The sequence below is a fragment of the Gossypium hirsutum genome, chromosome A04, assembly GCF_007990345.1.
Source record: "Gossypium hirsutum isolate 1008001.06 chromosome A04, Gossypium_hirsutum_v2.1, whole genome shotgun sequence".
In the NCBI taxonomy this organism is placed as follows: domain Eukaryota; kingdom Viridiplantae; phylum Streptophyta; class Magnoliopsida; order Malvales; family Malvaceae; genus Gossypium; species Gossypium hirsutum.
In genome coordinates this window covers 44,178,715-44,199,105 of record NC_053427.1, presented here as the reverse complement: position 1 = coordinate 44,199,105, position 20,391 = coordinate 44,178,715, and the positions used below count along the sequence as shown (strand labels likewise).

The 20,391-nt window shown below is 36.7% G+C and overlaps 1 non-coding gene across 1 annotated transcript; it reads left to right on the top strand.

Annotated features, from left to right (window-relative positions):
- The first annotated feature begins 673 nt into the window (after positions 1-673).
- Positions 674-780, top strand: LOC121228718 (small nucleolar RNA R71). Its single transcript, XR_005926293.1, has one exon. It is a non-coding gene; the product is annotated as a small nucleolar RNA R71 (small nucleolar RNA).
- Positions 781-20,391: the final 19,611 nt, after the last annotated feature.

The following is a 20,391-nucleotide window of genomic DNA, read 5'->3' as shown; positions in this document are numbered from 1 at the left end:
CAGAGATCAGTTTAGAAAGCTGGCCTATCTGAGTTTCGAGTCCTTGGATCGATGCTTGTTGATTTTTAAGTGCTGTCTCGGTATTTTAGAAATGGGTGTCTGACATTGATATGAATTTTGAGAGCATCTTCTCAAGGTTCGGTTTCTTCTCTTGTTGATAAGGTAGATGTTGAAAACCCTGAGGATTTTGTGGCTTTTGATTCCCTTGACCACCCTAGGAAAAATTTGGGTGGTTTCTCCAACCGGCATTATAAGTATTACTATATGGGTTATTTTGAGGTCTAAAGTTATTGTTACCCATATAGTTGACTTGTTCCTCTTCAGTTGTGGGATTGAAGGATTGATATTCTGTATGCACACCTCCTCTACTTGAGTCACACCTCATTACTGGATGTACCTACGTAGAACCAAGTAAACCATCAATCTTTTTATTGAAAAGTTCTACCTGATTTGATAACATAGTAACTGAGTCGACGTTATACATGTCGGCTACTTTCATTGGCTTTGTCCTCAAACTTGCCACTAATAGTTATTCAGTGACATCTCCTCTATAAAATCATAGGCATCTTCCAGTGTTTTATTGTTGATGGTTCCGCCAGCAGCTGCATCAACCATTTACCGAGTCGAGGGGTTCAAACCATTGTAGAATGTTTGTACTTGAAGCCAAAGCGGTAACCCATGGTGAGGGCACCTTCTCAGTAAGTCCTTGTATCCCTCCCATGCATTGTAAAGTGTTTCTAAATCCATCTACACAAAAGAAGATATATCATTACGTAATTTAGCGGTTTTAGCCGGCGGAAAATATTTTAGTAAAAATTTCTCGGTCATTTGTTCCCAAGTAGTAATTGACCCTCGTGGTAATGAGTTCAAACACTATTTAGCTTTGCTCCTTAATGAAAAAGGAAATAACCGAAGGCGAATGGCATCATCAGAAATTCCATTGATTTTAAATGTATCGCAAAATTCCAAAAAATTTTCTAAGTGAGCGTTGGGATCTTCATCTTGCAAACCATCAAACTGAACAAACTGTTGTATCATCTGAATAGTGTTAGGTTTTAATTCAAAAGTATTTGAGCTACAGCAGGTCTAACTATACTAGATTCAGTTCCTGTTAAAGAGGGTTTAGCATAGTCATACATAGTACGTGGAGTAGGTTTTTGATTAGCCGCAATTGCAGAAGGTAGCTGATTGCTTTGGTTTTCAGCCATCTTGTCGGTTAGAGGTTGAATATCGTCTTCTTTCTTATTCTCCGTGTATCTTAAGCTGCGCCTTATTTCTCTTTGGTTTCTACGAACTGTACGATCGATTTCTTCGTCAAAAAGTAACGGTCGTGACGGGTTTCTTCTAGTCATAAATTATAAAAACTTGCCAAGAGAAGGAAAAGTAAATTAATAAATAATAAAATTAATAAAATTAAATTAAATTGTAAGAAAATAAATGGCTAAAATAATAAAAATTTAGCATTCCTAATATCTTAGTTCCCTGACAACGGTGCCAAAAACTTGATCGCGTGATTCGTAACAAGTAATAAATATTTATAATAAAGATCAAACCTAGACTAACTATTATCACGAAGAAAAGGCAAGTGTACCTATCGAACAATAGTACAGTAATGGCAAAATCGGGATATCGTACCCAAGGAAACTAAAAGTACTAGTAATAACTATCTTTTTATTATTTAACCTAGAAATAAAGAGGAGTTGTTTATTAAACTAATTAACTAAACTAATTAACTGATTAAAATAAAGCGAAGAGAAAATTTGGATAAAGACTTAAAGAAAAGTAATTGATAAAGACGACACCCAAGGAGGAATCCACCTAGATTTCACTTGTTATCTGACTCTGAACCAGACGATTTATTCACTTGAATTGATTCGTGAGACTCCCTAACCTATATTATCATCTCTTTCGAGACTAATAATGTGTAACCCTTAGTTGAATTAATCAAAATCTCTTTCTTAATTAAAACCCCTAGGGAAGCAGTAAATCGATCTATGGACTCCCATATTAGGTTTCACCTTAATCTGGCAAAATCTTGTAACCCTATTTCTAGGCATTCGATCAACTCCGCGTAATTATGCCAAATCTACTATTAGACAGGGACTTTTGCTCCTCTGGATAAGCACATCAAATCATGAATTAATACCCGAAATATTAGCTCAAACATTAAGAACACATAATTAAGAACAAATCAAGTATTTATCATACAGTTCAGATAATAATAACAAGATCCATCATAGGTTTCAACCCTCTTAGGTATCTAAGGGGTTTAGTTCATAATAAAATAAGAGTACATCTCAAAAGTAGGAAAATAACAAAACATAAAGAAAACTCTAAAACCCCTTAAGGAATTCTGAGAGAGATCTTCAGTCTTGGAGTAACTCCGGCTTTTGGGATGGATCGTCTGGCTTCCTTCAAGTAATTCCCGGTGTGTGGTTCTGTACCTCCTCCAGGCTTTCAGCAACCACCGTACTAGTAGGAGAAAAAGATGAACCTTGAGGAGATGCTAACCAAATTCACCTTGGTGTCAGAAACTCATTTTCAGAATATCGAGAAGACACTAAAAAATCAACAAGCATCAATCTAGGTGCTCGAAACTCAGATTGGACAGCTCGCCAAGTTGATTTCCGAAGGACCGTAAGGTAGCCTGCTAAAAAACACTAGATCTAACCCAAGGGAGCAACTCAATGCGATTTCCATTCAAGATGAGGAAGGGTTAGTTGCAAAACCAAGGCCAGAAATAGTGGTAAGCAAAGGTAAGGATGAGGTAGGCCAAAATGACCCAAAGTCGATGAGTACAGAATATAAACCTCGTGTGTCATACCCCAATGCGACAAGGAAAGACCTATCAGACGAACAATTTGGTAAATTCCTTAAACTTTTAAAGAAACTACATATTAACTTACCATTTATTGAAGCCCTTTCGCAGATGCCAAACGCAGTCAAGTTTTTAAAGGAGCTTTTAACAAATAAATGAAAGTTGGATGAGGCGTCGCATGTGGAGTTGAATGTAGTTTGCTCAGCCATATTACAGAATAAGCTACCCAACAAATTAAAGGGTCCAGGGAGTTTTAAGATTCCTTGTTTAATTGGTAGTTTAGATGTTCATAATGCATTGGCTGACTTAGGGGCAAGCATTAATGTTATGTCTTATAAAATGTTTAAACAACTAGGTCTTGGGAAATTCAAACAAACTAGGATGAGCATTCAATTGGCTGATAAAACCATTAGATTTCCTAGGGGTATCATTGAAATGTTCTTGTTAAGATCGATAAATTTATATACCCAACAGACATTGTTGCTCTAGATATGGAAGAGGATAGTAACGCCCTTTTAATTTTCGGACGACCCTTTTTAGCGACTGCTAGAACCATTATTGATGTTGGTACAGGTGAACTCACACTTCTTGTGGGAGACGAAACAATCACCCTTCAAGCTCATAATTCGAGTAACACATCAAAAATTAAAGGTGGTTGTATAAATCATTCTACTAGTACTAATCATGTGGTGACACCCTCTATGTAGGAAACAGTTTCGAAGAACACATATGAGCCATGTTCAAACAACAACAAAGGGCCTATCTATGAAGAACGAAGGCTACAAATCGAGGAGCTAGATGAATGGCAGACACAGAAATCGAGAACACCCGATAAACCAAAACTGAGCCAGGACAAGCTCAATACCTCATTAAATCAACTTAAGGTTGGAGACAAAGTGCTACTAGATGCAGCAGATCCTCGCATTGCCACTCCTGAACCTAATGAAGAAATTCCTCTTACGGTACTCAGTATTTTCCCATATGGTACAGTCGAGGTAATTCATCCCAAATTCGGCACATTTAAGGTAAAAAAATATCCGTCTTAAACCTTATGTTAATAAAGTTGATAGCAGGGATGAGAAGTATAATCTCCTCGTACCACCTTGACCATGCAGAAGAAAGGTAAGTCTAGCTTAGACTATAAATAAGCGCTTCTCGGGAGGTAACCTGAGCACTAATAGTGTTAATTTCTTTAAATTTTAGTTTTTAACATCTAACATACTAACCGAATCATGGAACGCAGGCTTGCTAAAGACCACACGGTCAGGCACATGGGCGTGCATTAGGCCGTCTGAAAATAGGGCAAGATTTTTTCCCCACAATAGGAAGCGATAAGTTGCCACAGCCGTGTGATATGGCCGTGGGTGAAACTGCCAAAACAATACGGGTGTGAGACACGCCCGTGCCTCAAAACCATGGTTGAAACTGAGAATGTAACACGAGGGTGAGACACGCCCATGCCATCCACTAGTGGTCGACACTGTCAAAATGAACACGGGTGTGGACCTAAGTACACGGGCGTAGGACAAGCGAACGAAGCAAGACACGACCGTGTGACACAGCCGTGTGCACCCACAAGCCCAAAGAACACAGGCGTGGGCCGAATGTCAGACACGCCCAAATTCAAAATTCGCAAAACACACGGGCAAAAATTAGGCCACATGGGCATGTCCCACGGTCGTGTGCCCCAGAATTTATATAAACTCCTCACTATTCATCATCTCCCTCCCCGAAAATTCCTAGCCCTAGCCGCTGCAACTTCACACGCCCTACCCCCCACTCCCGTGTACCGCCTACAACACCGATTCTGATGCCCCAATCTTCTGCCTTTTACATTTGTTTACTCTTTTCTCTCTATTTTCTTTAAATATGTTGCTTATTTCATGATTTCTCTGCTCTATTAAACTATTTTGAATGAATATTCATAGTTAGAATATTAAAATACTCATGCTTGTTTATAAAAATTTTGTCATTTTAGTTACTACATTATGTTATACTCTTTCATTTTTCCTTATTCCATGAAATTTATGCTTACCCACATGCATTCATTCATATTCTCGTTACATTATTTCCATAATCCTATAACTTGATATGTTTAGTAGTTTTGTTTACTTCATCCATTACGTAAGTCTCATGAAACATTCCTATTTAGTGTTGTGCTTTCGTGAAATTTTTGGGACGTATTGGTTGAACTTCAATTTTTCAACACAGGTACAATGTCCTCCTCACATGGTAAAAAGACTGTTGTTCCCTACTCAAAGAAGAGGAAAGGAGCAGCGTCATCCTCAGGTCCTACCACAGAGATTAGGCACCCGTTCCTCCAGGTTCCTTTGGGACCCTAGGAGGAATTATATCAGATATTACAGGCTGACCCCTAGGTGTGGGCCGCTACATTGACTGGGCCACACTTGAACATATTCAATTGGCTGATGTGGTCTGAGCCCTCCTAACGACTGACCTGTGGGGGCTCTTCTTTGAGATCGTCGAGTTGATGTATCTCAAGTTCACAATGGAACTCTGCTCGACGTTCCATCTTCAGACTGTCATGACAAACTTCGACGATCCTGGAACGGTCCAGCTCTACATTGGTGATCTAGTACGCCAGTTGAGCGTACCCGAGTTCGGGATTACACTAGGGCTATACACGGAGGAATTCATGGACGATAATAAACTCAACACCCTCTAACACCACATCTACTACTCTCTCTCAAAATGCTGGAGGGACCTCGTCTCTGCCTCGGCCACCTACGATCCTAGTCGCTCCAAGGTATCGACTCTCTCTCTATCCTTGAGGTATCTACATGCTATCATGGCTCACACTCTGACAGGGAGCCGAGAGAGCCCCAGCGTCGTCACCACCCATGACACCTATTTCTTATGGAGTATGGCGAATGGGCACGTCATTGACCCTGCCTACTTTATTTCCCTCGCCATTCGCCACCAGACGGAGCAACCCAGGAGAGGGGTCATCTCTATCGGGCCTTATGTGACTCGACTGGCTCGACACTTCGGGCTCTTCAACACAGCAGCCCAATCATCCTCCCTCACTCTCATCGGCCAGATATCCCCATAGGGCATCTCGAGCATGCTAAGTATGAGGATGATCGAGAAACGACGTGGCACCTACCCTCCTCAATACTGCCTTGTCCCATCGAAGAAGAAGATCTAGAGGATATTACTGATGATGTCCCTCCACGTCATGAGGACCCACCATCTCAGCCACCACCCCCCTCTCGTCCAGTTCATGCGGCGGCTTCATACGCTAACATCTCTGAGCGCCTTACACGATTCAAGCAGCAGTGCTTTCAGCGCTTCGATAACATTGATGCTACTCTACAGCAGATTTGTCAGCACTTCCACATCTCATCGCCACCCTCACCTCGCAAACCATCTAACGATGAAGATGTTTAAAAACATTTATTTTTTATTTTATTTTGTTACTTTTATTCTATTTTAAGACTACTTTTTATTTTTCTTTAATCTTATTTTTATTAGGTTTTATAATTATTATTTTACAATCTTTAATTTTGGCTATTTCATTACGAGTAATTATTATTCTTTATATATTTCCTAAAAAAGTTCCTGATTCTGTCACAGTTATAAAGAGCTCCAAAGCTCACTATTACTTAAGAACTTGAAACTCCACTGGGAAAGGTTCTCCACGATGCCATGCCCTGTTCGACCATGACCATAGCCAACATGGGATATAATATTATTTTGGAGCAGCATTTGTGGAACCCAACCTCTACCACCACGGAGTATCCTCCTCCACCCTCATCATTGATTTGGCCGTTTATTCTCCATGACTCCAATTCAAGGAGTTCATTCATCATTCAGGAAGTTTCACTTCTCTCCCTATCTTATGATTATAAATCTATCTTTGTCAATATATCTTTCTTTGTACATTGAGGGCAATGTACATCTTAAGTATAGGGGTCTTTTATATCATCATTAGAAATCCATGAATTTTGTCGTATTCTCACGTGAATCACTCATATCACTATTAGAATGAATTTTGATTAATTTATGATTTTTATTGATATGTCTTAAATTAAAACATAGGTGTTTATGCATTGATTGTTTAAACTTTAAGACATTAGGGAGTCAAGCATGATGAGTTGATTTTTGAAGAATTAAAAAACTTTTAGGTTGTTTCCCTAAGTTTAGGTATTATCTTGAGTTGAAATTCACAAGATTAAACATCAAAAAGCCATAATTTTTGTGAGATCTTGAGCCTTTAGAGCATATTTTATTCCTTTCATGCTCACTTTCATTATGAGTGCGTCAGTTTTGATTTGTTATTCTAGAACTTGCTTGATTATGCATGTCAAGACCACACCATTTGATTTGATATGTCAAGATGATAAAGGCATTTAGGTTTAACCTACTCACTCCACAAAAGCCTATCTACATAATTAACCCTTAGTGAACCCCTTTTGAGCTTAACAAGCTATTAATTGATCTACCCTCAATATTAACCTATAACCCATTATTGTTCAAAATCCCATAATTTGATCCCTATTTTTATCGAGATTTGATTTGACCTAATTGCTTAGCTATGTTTTGTTCTTCTATGTATTTGACTTTCTTATAAATATGTATATATATAATATTTCATTACATATTAGTAGAAATTCATCGTTTTTGAGCTTGAGTTTTAATTCCATATTCTGAAAAGAAGCTCACTTGTATTCAATTGATGACTATTTATTTTTTTCTAGCTAGGTAATTTTTCAATTCAATCTCGATTCTAACCTTTTCTTTCAGCTTTTGACCACACCCTCTAATTTAAAAGCCACGTTACAACCCTCTGAAAAGATCTTTTTGATTGATGGATGAGCTCAATATATAGTGGTGGAGATTTGATTTTCAAGCAAGCCTATGGCAATAGCTTTTCATATTGACTAATGAGTGCTTTTATTGATGTCCTTAAACACCTTGAGTGATTTGAGTGAATCTTTAGTAAGGATGTTAAAATTTACGATATTTTGATCAAAGGTAATCACTTAGATAAGGGGAGACACCTATGTTTTCGTGATAAAATGCTCAACTTGGAATGTTTGAAACTTTGATGTACTTTTAGTTGAATTCTCAATGTATGAATACTTATGGATTATTTTGAGATGTTATTGATAGGGATTATAAATTGAGAAGAATTTATTTTGATTATGAGTTGAGGATTTTGCTTGAGGACAAGCAAATGCTTAAGTGTAGGGGTATTTGATAAACCGTAATTTATACATATTTTTATCCCATGCTTAGCACATTTATAGATGGTTTCTCCTTAGAATTGGTGAATTCGATGCTCCTAATCCTTTAATTTCATGTTTTATACTTAGGTGAGCACAAAAGAGTAAAAAGAGTGAGAAACGGGCTGAAAACGGAGAAAACGGACCCACGTAGGAAATCAACACGGCCTGGACTTTCTCACACTTGCATGTCACACAGGCGTGTCCCTTTGGCAGGATTGAAGCACTACTTACATGGGTATACTACACGCTCGTGCCTATTCAATAGCCTTGACCACGGGCTGGAGTAATCGCACACTGGCGTGTCACATGGGCATGTCCCTGTCGAGCCCAAGTATAACCCTATTCAGAAAAGGTCAATTTTGGGGGCTCTTAGGCATTCTAAAGCTTATTTAAACACCTAAAAAGGCACTTAGAAGGGGGACACAGAGTAGGAAGCAAGGAATTACTCAAGGAAAGTCGATTGATCCATCTTAGAAGCCAGATTCATCATCAAGACTAAAGATCTCCCTTCAAGTTCCTTGGGGAGTTTTGGGTTTTCTTAAGTTTTGTTATCTTATTGCTTTTGAGATGTTTTCCTTCATAAGTACGAACTAAAACCCCTAAATACCTAAGGGGAATGAAACCTAAGACGGATCTTGTTATTATTATCTGAATTGTATGATAAATATTTGACTTGTTCTTAATTGTGTTCTTAATTCTTATCTTGATATTCTAGGATATTGATTCAAGCTAACGCTCTTATTCAGACGAGGAATAGACCCTGTCTAAGAGTAAATTTATCCTAATTAAGCGGAGTTGATTGCACGCCTAGAGATAGGGTGACAAGATTTTTTCGAATTAGCGTGAAACCTAATAAGGGAATCCATAGATCGAGTTAATGCAATTCTAGGGTGTTAATTGGAAAGAGATTTCAATTATTCAACCTAGGGTTAGACGTTATTAGTCTCAAGAGAGATAATAATATAACTTAGGGATTTCTATGGATCAAGTCAAATGAATAAATCGTCTGATTCAGAGTCAAATAACAAGTGAAGTCTAGGTGGATTTTTCCTTAGGTATTGCCTCAATCAATCGAATTTTCCCAAAAGTATTTTCCCAAGTTTTCTTTCTGTGCATTCTTAGTTAGTAATTAGTTTAGATAACCAAACCTCTTAATTTTTAGGCTAAATAATAAAATGGAAGTAAATACTAGTACTCGTAGTTCCTTTGGGTTCGACAATCTGGTCTTGCTGAACTATACTACTGTTCGATAGGTACACTTGCCTTAATCGTGATAATAAGTTAGTCTCAAGAACGGTTCATTTATAAATTTTTAAAACCTGTTACAAATATCATGCATCATAATTCAATACAATCGTAGCAAGATAGATTTTAAGTATATTAACAATATCATAACATGCTTATTTAGTCACACGGACTTACCTCGAATGCAAAAACGACTAATCATTCCTTTTTGTCCTAAACCACGTACTTTCTCAATTTAAGCTTTGATCTAAAATAATAAAATTTACTCATTTAATCATCACATTAAATTAAGCGTTCCACAATCCATACTTTAGCAAAATGACCATTTTGCCCCTACACTTTCACAAAAATTACGATTTTTCCCCTAAGCTCGTAAAATGATTTTTTATCAAATTTCCCCATAACCAAGCCTAGCCCAACCTTTATTACTCTTGTAAAAACTCAAAATTCCAATTATTTCACACAATTCCCATCCATTTAACAAACTTTACAAAATAGTCCATATTAGGTGTTTTCATGAAAATCCTTTCACAAAAGTTGTTTATTTTACAACCATGACTCATTTTCTTCTATAAAGTTTCAGCTAACAACATAAATACTCTTATGGCAAAACCATAGACTTTCAACGATTTTTTAAAATAGTCCCCTCATTAGCTCACCTATTCTACAAGGGTCTCAAAAGTACAAAAAGTCATCAAGAAAAGCCACCAAAATCACTTACTTGTAAGGGATATAAGTTGCTAATATTTTTGAGCTTTCAAAACCCCCTCTTTGCTAGTATTTTCAGTGGGGAAGGAGGAAGATGAAAGATTATACCTTTTTTCTTTATTTTATTATATTACTAGTCAAAATAAGTCACCTAACCATTGAAAATTTTTATCTATTTGTCTCTATGGCCAGACAAGCCTTTCTTAAAGGTCTATTTGCTCTTTAAAGATCCTTAATTATGGTTCTCTAGCTATTTAACACATTTAGCTAGCAAAACAAAACTTTTTCCCATTATGCGATTTAGTCATTTTTCTCAATTAAGCTCACAAACACTAAAATTAATTCACCAAAATTTTCATGTACCCATATAATCGTGCTATAACACCAAAATAATATTAAATATAATTTCTCGACCATTGGATTTGTGGTCCCAAAACCACTGTTACAACGACAACGTGCGACAGCAAAGATGGTGTGTGGCAGCAAAGTTGGTGCTTCTGCAATCTTCTTGTAGTGACAATAAGTGGTTTCAACAAAAAAGGAAGAGAACTAGGGTTTTTTTCTAGATTTGAGGTTGATGGCCCAAAAAAAAGATTTAGGGATTTTTTTTAGGGTTTAAGCAAATTGTTTGGAGGGATATGAAAATTAGTAGAATGGAGAGGGGTTTGTATAGGGAAAAATTACGGAAACATGAAGCAAAAATTTAGCTACATTAGGGTTACTTGGGCAGCAAGTAATGGGTATGACGACACGACATGGATTTTTCCTTCATTTTTGCTATCTTGGGCTTCAAACTCAAACTGTCTTGTCTCAAGCAAAAAAAAACTGATTAGTACTTGGGCCAAATTTGACCCCCTTTATTAACATAAAAATTTAAAATTTAAACAAAAAAAATGAAACTTAATTAGAAAATTTCTTCTTAACAAATTACATTAAATTAATTCCCAAGAAAGGTTGGAAGGGTCATATCGGTCCCGCTTAAGTTCCAATCTCCTTAGATAGAATTAATTAAATGTACTAAGTTAAGAAAACAAGTTCTAATTAATTATTTATTAACAAAACAAGTTCATGAAAAATCAAGGGTCTGTTAATTTGAACGAGGATTCAACTCGCTCATATTCACCATCCCAGTAGTGTTTGAGACGTTGACCATTAACTTTAAATGTACCTCCGTAATTATCGTGTAAATCAATAGTGATCGCGATTTTCAGGTGACAAGTTTTAAATATTTATAAAGAATCATTGTTAAAACTAACTATTATCACGATGTAGGCAAGTGTACCTATCGAACAGTAGTATAGTTTTTGCAAGACCAGATTGTCGAACCTAAAGGAACTAAAAGTACTAGTAATGACTGTCTTTTTATTATCTAGCCTAAGAATAAGGGAGTTTTTTTTAACTAACTAATTATCTAAATTAAGAATTTCCAGAAAGTAGAATTGGGGGATTACTTTTGCAAAACGATTGAATTAAGACAATACCTAAGGAAAAATCCACCTAGACTTTACTTGTTATTCTGGCTCCGAATTGGACGATTTATTCATTAAACTTGTCCCGTAGAGATCCCTAAGTTTTGTTATTATCCCTATTTAGGACTAATAATGTCTAATTCATAGATTGAATAATTGAGACTTTTCTCTAATTAACACCCTAGGGTTGCATTAACTCGATCTATGGATCCCCTTATTAGGTTTCACCCTAATTCGGCAAAATCTTGTCACCCTATGTCTAGGTGCGCAATCAACCCCGCTTAGTTATGAAAAATGTACTCTTAGACAGGGTCTATTCCTCCTCTGAATTAGAGCTTATCTTGAATCAGTATCCTGGGATATCAAAATAAGAATTAAGGACACATAATTAAGAACAAATTAAATATTTATCATACAATTCAGAAAATAATAACAAGATTCGTCTTAGGTTTCATTCCCCTTAGGTATTTAGGGGATTTAGATCATAACTAAAAAGGAAAACATATAAGAAGAATAATGAATACAAAACATAAAGAAAACCCAAAACCCCTGAAGGAAAATTAAGGGGAGATCTTCAGTCTTGATGGTGACTCCGGCTTATGAGATGGATCAATCAGCTTCCCTTGAGCAGTTCCCTGCCTCCTTCTCTCTGTGCCCCTTTTCCTCTTCCTTTAGGGTGTATTTATAGGCTTTAGAATGCCTAAAAGCCCTCAAAATTAGCCTTTTTCGAATTGGACTCAACTTGGGCTCGCCAGGGACACGCCCGTGTGTGATTACTTCAGGCTGTGGTCAAGCCTGTTAAATAGGCACGGGCGTGTGGTCAACCCGTGTGAGTAGTGCTTCGATTCTGCTAAATTGACACGGACGTGTGGTATGCCCGTGTGAGGAAGTCCAGGCCGTTTTAGCCCATTTTCTCAGTTTTTGGCTCATTTCTCGTTCCTTTCGCTCTCCTATGCTCACCTAAGTATAAAACATGAAATTAAGGTATTAGGAGCATTGAATTCACCAATTCTCAACTTATAATCAAAATAAATTCTTCTCAACCTATAATTTCTATCGATAATATCTCAAAATAACCCATAGGTAATCATACATTGAAAATTCAACTGAGAGAAAATCAAAGTTTCAAACATTCCAAGTTGAGTATTTAATCATGCAGAACTTCAGGCATCTCCCCTTATCTAAGTGGTTACCTCGATTCGAAATCTCACGGAGTTCTCAAATCACTAAAGTGTTTAAGGACAATGTAAGTAGCACTCATCAGTTAATATGAAAAGTTATTACCATAGGCTTGCATGAAAATCACATCTCCACCACTATAATTTTGAGATGATTTATCAATCAAAAGGTCTTTAGAGGGTTGTAATGTAGCTTGGGTTAGGGGTGTGGTCACAAGCTGAAAGAAACGATTAGAATCGAGATTGAATTGAAAAATCACTTAACTAGAAAAAGATTCAATCATCACTTGCGTACAACAGAGCTTCTTCTCAGAATATGGAATTTAAATACTTAAGCTCAAAAGCAAAAGATTACTACTAATGTGTATACACAGTTTTTATTTTTATTTTATTTTTTTTAAGAACAAGTTAAATAACATAGACTAACTATTAAGGAAAGACATAGCTGAGTAACTATTTCAATTCAAATCTCGACGAAAATAGGGATCAAATTTAATTTAGGGGATTTCAACAATAATGGGTTAACGGTTAATATTACGGGTAATACAAAAAAAGGGTTGTTGGGCTCAAAGGGGTTTACTAGAGGTTAATTTTGGAGGTAGGCTTTTCATGGCATGAGTGGGTTAATCCTAAGTGCCTTAACCATTTTGACATATGAAATCAAATGGTGTGGTCTTGACATGTATAATCAAGCAAGTTCTAGAATAACAGTTCAATACTGACGCACTCAAAGCAATAATAAAAGTGAGCATGAAAGAATTAATAGATGCTCAAAAGGCTTAAAAATCTCACAAAAATTATGGCTTTTTGATGTTTAAAACTTGTGAATTCCAACTCAAAGTAATACCTAAACTTTGGGGAAACAACCTAAATTCTTAAATTTCTTAAAAATCAACTTATCATGCTTAATTCGCTAATGGCTTAAAGTTTAAACAATTAATGCATAAATTCATATATTTTAATTCAAGATATATCAATCAAAATCATAAATCAATCAAAATTTATCCTAAATATGATATGAGAGCTTTTCAAGAGAACGAGACGGTCATTCAGGGATTTTCTGATAATGAAATGAATGTCCCCCCACAATTAAGATTTACATTGTCCTCAATGTACAAAGATAGATATTTTGACAAATGTAAGTGTAAGTTCATAAGATAGGGAGAAAAGTGAAACTTCCTGAGTTAAAAATGGATAAAATTCCTGGATTAGCGAAAGCGAGTTGTTGGAAAAAAAGTGGAGGACAAACATGATTCTGAAGGACAAACGGAGAATTAAGGGAATAATTTGATAGTAATCATAAAGATAAGCCATGTTTAAAAACAAAATAATCTTTAAAAATTAATAAAAGAAAAATAAAATAAGATAGATAATCTAATTTTTCAAGTGGCACGGTCGGTTCGCACGCCCGTATGGATCATGTCCAGCCCGTGTTTGTCGCGAAGTGAGATGTCGTCACACGGCCTTCGAGCACGCCCGTGTGTCTAGGCTGTGTGGCTACATGATCATGTTACACGACCGTGTGTGATGTGGTTCACTTCTCCTGTGTAGCTCTACGCACGCCCGTGTTATTTTGACAGTTTGACCACGGCTAGGTCACACGCCCATGGCCACTTATCGCATTCCGTGTTGGGAAAGATAACTTTTACCCTGTTTTCACACGGCCCTAAGCACACCTGTGTGCTTGGCCGTGTCTGTGTGGAAAAACCTGTATTCAAGATCTCTGTTAGTAAGTTAGGTGTTAAGTACTAAAAATTAAAGAAATTAATATTGTTAGTGCTCAGGTTGCCTCCCGATAAGCACTTATTTATAGTCTAAGCTCGACTTACCTCTCATTGAATGGTCATAGTGGTTCGAGGAGGTTATACTCTTCATTCCTGCTATCATTCTCATCAAAATAAGGTTTTAGACGGGTGTTGTTTACCTTAAAAGTGCCGAACTTGGGATGACTTACTTCGACTGTACCAAATGGGAAAATGCTAAGTACTGTAAGACAGATTTCTTCGTTCGATGTGGTAGTGACAATGTGAGGATTTGCGGCATCTAATAATACTTTATCTCCAACCTTAAGTTGTTTTGGGAAGGTATTGAGCTCGTTCTGGCGTAGTTTTGGTTTGTCGTGTGTTCTCGATTTATGTGTCCACCATTCATCTAGCTCCTCGATTTGTAGTCTTCGATCTTCTTGAATAGGTTCTCTACGATTGCTTGGGAATGGCTCATGTACTTCCTTCAGACTCATTTCTTACAAAGTAGGTGGCACCATATTGTCAGTTTTAGTAGAATGGTTTAGACGATCACCTTTAATTTCTGATGTATTGCCAGAATTTCGAGCTTGAAGGGTGATTGTTTCGTCTCCCACACAAAGTGTGAGCTCACCTGTGCCAACATCAATAATCGTTTTAGAAGTTGCTAAAAAGGGTCGGCCTAAAATCAAAGGAGTGTTGCTATCCTCCTCTATGTCTAGAACAATGAAGTCAACAGGAAATATAAATTTATCGACTTTAACTAGCATATCTTCAATAATACCCCTAGGGAATCTTATAGTTTTATTTGCTAATTGAATGCTCATCCTAGTCTGCTTGGGTTTCCCAAGACCTAATTGTTTGAACATTTTGTAGGGCATGACTTTAATACTAGCCTCTAAATCAGCTAATGCATTATTAACATCTAAACTCCCAATTAAGCAAGGAAACGTAAAACTCCCTGGATCTTTTAGTTTGTTAGGTAGTTTATTCTGTAGAATAGCTAAGTAAACTGCGTTTAGCTCCACATGTGACACCTCGTCCAACTTCCGTTTATTTTCTAAAAGCTCCTTTAAAAATTTCATTGTGTTTGGCATCTGCGATAGAGCTTTAATAAACGGTAAGTTAATATGTAATTTTTTTTAAGAGTTTAAGAAATTTACCAAATTGTTTATCTGAGCAGTATTTCCTTGTCGCGTTGGGGTATGGCACACAAGGTTTATATTTGACATTCACTGATTTGTTTTTATTATGACCTACCTCACCTTGGCCTCTGCTTACCACAGTTTCTTGCCTCAGTTCTGGCTCAGGCTCAATGAATCTGTCTTTATCTTGAACATTAATCGCGTTGAGCTGTTCCCTTGGGTTTGGGTTTAGTATTACTTGGCAAGCTACCTTGTGGTCGTTCGGAGATTAGTTTGGAAGGCTGGCTGATCTGAGTTTCGAGCCCTTGGATCAACGCTTGTTGATTTTTAAGTGTTGTCTCGGTGTTCTGGAAGCGGGTTTCTGACACCAAGATAAATTTAGACAGCATCTCTTCAAGGTTCGGTTTCTTTTCCTGTTGATAGGGTGGTTATTGAAAATCCAAAGGATGTTGTGTTCTTTGATTTCCTTGACCACCCCATGAGAAATTGGGATGATTCCTCCAACCTGCATTATAAGTGTTACTATATGGGTTATTTTGGGATCTAGAGTTATTATTACCAATATATTGGACTTGTTCCTCCTCGATGCTAGGGTTGAAGGGTTGATACTCTATGCATGCTCCTCCTCCATTTGTCTCGCACCTCATTACTGGATGTACCTGAGTAGAACCAAGTAAACCATCAATCTTTTTATTTAGAAGTTCTACCTGGTTTGACAACATAGTGACCAAATCGACGTTATAAATGCCTGCTGTTTTAGTTGGCTTAGTCTTCATGACGTGCCATTGATAGTTATTCAGTGACATCTCTTCAATAAACTCATAAGCATTTTTAGGTGTTTTATTATTTATGGTTCCACCAGCAACTGTGTCAACCATTTATCGAGTTGAAGGATTTAGACCATTATAAAATGTTTGAACCTGTAGCCAAAGCGATAACCCATGATGAGGGCACCTGTAGCCAGCGAAAAATATTTTAATAGAAATTTTTCGGTCATTTGTTCCCAAGTAGTGATTGACCCTCGTGGTGACGAGTTCAACCACTTTTTAGCTTTGTTTCTCTATGAAAAGGGAATAACCGAAGACGAATGGCATCATCAGAAACGCCATTAATTTTAAATGTATCACAGAATTCCAAGAAATTTGCCAAGTGAGTGTTCGGATCCTCATCCTGCAAACCATCAAACTGAACAAATTGTTGTATCATTTGAATAGTGTTAGGTTTTAGTTAAAATTTATTTGCAGCAATAGCAGGCCTAACTATACTTGACTCAGTTCCTATTAAAGTAGGTTTAGCATAATCATTCATAGTACGAGGAGCAGGATTCTGATTTGCTAGTTCAACGTGTATCGCAGGAGGTAGCTGATTGTCTTGGTTTTCAGCCATCTCTTTTGTTGGGGGTTGAGCATTGTCCTCTTGCTCGTTCTCTGTGTATCTTAAGCTTTGTCTTATTTCTCTTTGGTTTTTGCGAACAGTGCGATCGATTTCTTCGTCAAAAAGTAGTGGTCCTGACGGGTTTCTTCTAGTCATAAACTATAAAAACCTATCAAGAGAAAGAAAAAGTAAATTAATAAATAATAATAAAATTAAAATTAATGTGCAAGAAAAATAAATGGCTAAAGTAATAAAAATTGAGCGTTCCTAATATCTTAGTTCCCCGGAAACGGCGCCAAAAACTTGATCGCGATTTTCATTTGACAGGTTTTAAATATTTATAAAGAATCGTTCTTGAAACTAACTATTATCACGATGTAGGCAAGTGTACCTATCGAACAGTAGTATAGTTTTAGTAAGACCGGGTTGTCGAACCCAAAGGAACTAAAAGTACTAGTAATGACTATTTTTTATTATCTAGCCTAAGAATAAGGGGTTTTTGTTTTAACTAACTAATTATCTAAACTAAGAATTCGCAGAAAGTAAAATTAGGGGATTAGTTTTGCAAAACGATTGAATTAAGACAATACCTAAGGAAAAATCCACCTAGACATTACTTGTTGTTCTGGCTCCAAATTAGACGATTTATTCATTTAACTTGTCCCGTAGAGATCTCTAAGTTATGTTATTATCCCTATTCAGGACTAATAACGTCTAATCTGTAGATTGAATAATTGAGACTTTTCACTAATTAACACCCTAGGGTTGCATTAACTCGATCTATGGATCCCCTTATTAGGTTTCACCCTAATCTGGCAAAATCTTGTCACCCTATGTCTAGGCACGCAATCAACTCCGCTTAATTATGACAAATGTACTCTTAGACAGGGCCTATTCCTCCTCTGAATAAGAGCTTCTCTTGAATCAATATCCTGGGATATCAAAATAAGAATCAAGAACACATAATTAAGAACAAGTTAAATATTTATCATACAATTCAGAAAATAATAACAAGATTCGTCTTAGGTTTCATTCCCCTTAGGTATTTAGGGGATTTAGTTTATAACTAAAAGGAAAGCATCTCAAAGGAATAATGACTACAAAACATAAAGAAAACCCAAAATTCCTGAAGGGAAATTGAGGGGAGATATTCAGTCTTGATGGTGACTCCAGCTTAGGAGCATCGAATTCACCAATTCTAAGGAAAAATCATCCATAAAATGTGTTAAGCATGGGGTAAAAATATGTATAAATTACGTTTTATTAAATAGCTCCATAAGGATAAACTTGGTATATGGTATAGGGTCCTTTCCATCGGGATTTAAGCTTCCTAAGAAATAACTTCAACCTTGAATTAAACAACAAAACCTTCTAACCTTCTTTAAACACATTTTGGCATTCTCATAGGAAAACAACCTCAGCTCTTCCAACTCATCAAGTTGTAACATCCTTCTCTCACCAGCTTGCTTAAGATCAAAGTTCAACTACTTCAAAGCCCAATGAGCTCTATTCTCCAACTCTAATGGCAAAGGACATGCCTTTCCAAAGACTAATAGATAATGAGTCATTCTAACAGTGTCTTAAATGCGATTCGATAGGCCCATAATGCATCAACGAGCCTTCGAGACCAATCTTTTTTGCTAGGGCGTACTACCCTTTCAAGGATACCTTTGATTTCACGGTTCACTCTTCCAACTTGCCCATTAGACTGGGGTGATAGGTAGTAGCAATCTTGTTCTTCACATCGTATTTGTCAAGCAACCACTTAAGTCATTTGTTCACTAAGTGAGAACCTTTATCACTAATAATAGCTATTGGTGTCCTAAATCGTGTAAACACATGCTTATGTAGGAACCGCATGACTACCTTAGCATCATTTGTAGGGTATGCTTCAGCTTCAACCCACTTGGATACATAGTCCACTACAACTAAGATGTATTTCTTCCCATACAAAGAAGGAAACGGGCCTAAGAAGTTAATGCCCCATACGTCGAACAATTCAATCTCCAAAATGTTTGTCAAGGGAATCTCATTCCTCCTTGATATATTTTTGGTCCTTTGGCATTTATCACAGTTCTTCACATAAGCATAAGCATCTTTAAATAGCGTAGGCCAAAAGAAACCTTCTTGCAAAATCTTTGCTGCAGTACGTGAACCACCAAAGTGTCTCCCACTTGGATATGAATGGCAGCGATACAAGATCTCATCAATCTCACTTTCAGCTACACACTTTCGGATTGTATTATCTGCACACTGTTTGAACAAAAACGGATCCTCCCAAAAATAACACGACTATCATGAAGGAATTTTTTCCTTTTTTGTTATGTCATTTCTCGAGAAATTATTCCACATGCAAGATAATTGGCAAAATCAACAAACCAAGGTGTTTCATGAATTCGACTTACCTCAAATAAGTGTTCATCTGGGAAATTCTCGTTGATAAGCACACATGATCAGCTATTTGATTTTCGACACCTTTTTTGTCTTGAATCTCAAGGTCAAATTCTTGGAGTATTAGTATCCAATGAATTAGCCTCGATTTTGCATCATTCTTCGTGAGCAAGTATTTAATGGCTGCATGGTCAGTAAATATTGTAACTTTGGTACCTATAAGATATGAACGAAATTTGTCAAAAGCAAAAACTATAGCAAGTAATTCCTTTTTAGTTACTGTATAATTGAGTTGGGCTTCCGTCAAAGTTATTCTTGCATAGCAAATAGGGTGAAACACTTTGTTTCTTCTTTAACCCATCACAACTCCAACGACATAATCGCTTGCATCACACATCAACTCAAAAGGTGAGTTCCAATCAAGTGTAACGATTATTAGGGCTAAGATTAACCCTTTTTTTCAGATCTTCAAAAGCTTTCAAACATGCTTTGTTGAAATCAAACACTGTATCTTTCTCCAACAATAAACACAACGGTTTAGAAATTTTCGAGAAATCTTTGATAAACCTTCAGTAAAAATCGGCATGGTCTAAGAAACTTCTGACTCCTTTCACATTAATTGGGGCCAATAATCGTTCAATTACGGCCACCTTTTCTTTATCGACTTTAATTTCTCTCTTTGAGATTTTATTCCCTAAGACAATCCCTTCCTTAACCATAAAATGGCATTTCCCCCAGTTAAGGATAAGATTCATCTCTTCACATCACTTCAATACCTTAGCCAAATTACTCAAAAAAATATCATAAGTGTTACCAAAAATAGAAAAATCATCCATGAAAACCTCAACTCAATTTTCAACCATATCAGTGAATATTGCTATCATGCATCGTTGAAATGTTGTAGGTGCATTGCAAACCAAAAGGCATTCGCCTAAAAGAAAACGTACCGTATGGACAAACGTTGTTTTATGTTGGTCCTCCAGAGCTACAACTATTTGGTTATATCCCAAATTGACATCTAAAAAATAATAGAATTCATTACCTGCAATTGATCTAAAATAATAGAATT